This window comes from Mastomys coucha, unplaced genomic scaffold (assembly GCF_008632895.1).
Source record: "Mastomys coucha isolate ucsf_1 unplaced genomic scaffold, UCSF_Mcou_1 pScaffold7, whole genome shotgun sequence".
Taxonomy (NCBI): Eukaryota; Metazoa; Chordata; class Mammalia; order Rodentia; family Muridae; genus Mastomys; species Mastomys coucha.
Genome location: NW_022196913.1, coordinates 90,213,533 through 90,214,925, shown reverse-complemented (window position 1 = coordinate 90,214,925; position 1,393 = coordinate 90,213,533). Strand labels below are relative to the sequence as shown.

At 48.0% G+C, this 1,393-nt stretch overlaps 1 pseudogene across 1 annotated transcript; it reads right to left on the bottom strand.

Moving 5' to 3' along the window:
• Nucleotides 1-221: 221 nt before the first annotated feature.
• On the bottom strand, nucleotides 222-591 carry LOC116081988 (annotated as a pseudogene). Its single transcript, XR_004115126.1, has one exon. The product of XR_004115126.1 is annotated as a 60S ribosomal protein L37 pseudogene (transcript).
• Nucleotides 592-1,393: the final 802 nt, after the last annotated feature.

Sequence of the window (1,393 nt, the reverse complement as noted above, 5' to 3'; positions counted from 1 at the left end):
TCCCATCTACACCTTGATTTTAGACCTCTAGTCTCCACAACTGCAACACACCAGACTTCCCGAATCCCAAGCCACCTGCCCTGTACATTCTTACGGTGACACTACAGAAATAACTAACTGTCCAGCTAACTGGTGAGCCGGTCCTGCTGGCTCTGCCTTCAAGGTACATCTAGGATAAGAGTGCCTCTAGACACTGTCCATGGCCACCAACCAGCAATAGCTTTTTTTTTTTTTTTTTTTTTGAAACCAGAACATTTATTTTATGAATGTTTGAAATCCTCAAGATGAACTGGATGCTGCAACAGCTGCCCTCTTGGGTTTAGGCGTTGTTCCTTCACGGAATCCATGTCTGAATCTGCGGTAGACAATCTTTAGGTGCCTCATCCGACCAGTCCCGGTAGTGTTTCGTCTCTTAGCCTTGGCACTCCAGTTATACTTTCTCTTGAGCTTGGCAGGGTAGCCACTTTTGCCACAGGTTGACTTCTGAAGGTGGTAGGCCTTGAAGCCACAGCGGCGGCACAGCGTGTGCGTCTTATTGCGACGCTTTCCAAAGGATGACGTTCCCGTCATCTTGCTTCCACCGGCGAGGCCAAAGAGACCGGAAGAGAGCCAGCAATAGCTTTTTAACTAGCCTCCAGGCATCCACTTTTATCCCAGCTGTAGTCTGTCCTGGGCATAAAATAGCAAGTGATGCTTTTTAACAGTCAAGTTAGACTATGTCTCTTGGCGTTTCTGCCCACAGTGACTCAGTTTCATTCTGAGTGAAACTTGTCCTTGTACTATTTCATGATGTCCTCCCTCTCTCCCCTGAGTCTTTACTCTCTTCCCCGTGTTCTGTTCTCCCCTTGTACCCAAAGCCTGCAGCCCTCCCTCCCTCTTCTCTCATCTGACCAATATAGTTCACTAAACAGACCTTGTGGGCTCCTATCTCAGAGCCTTTGTACTAGATGTTTGGCTGGTCCCTCTAAGTAGAATATCCTGGCTCTACTTATCAAGAAGTCTTGCTCAGTTACTTCTTGAAAAGCTCCTCTTCTGAGAAGGCCAGGGGCTTAAGACAGGCAGACTCCATGGCAGGCTCCAAACTGGTAGTTTAAGGACTAGTCCCAAGTTTCTATTTCCTAATACTAGGACAAGTCCAAAACAAATCAAATTCCAGGAAAAACCACCCCTCTCTGGTGGTGAATCAGGAGTTTCCAAGAGCTGCTACAGCACCTAGCCTGAGCCCAGCCTGAGCCAAGCCTGAGCCAAGCCTAAGCCAAGAATAGTTAATCAGGAACAGCAAGTCCCCCAAATTCCCCAAAGCCTTGACCAATCCCAAAGATGCCTCCCTAGAATTCCCCTAAGAGGCTTTAAAAGTAAATCTGCAAGCTGGGCGGTGGTGGCACACGCCTTT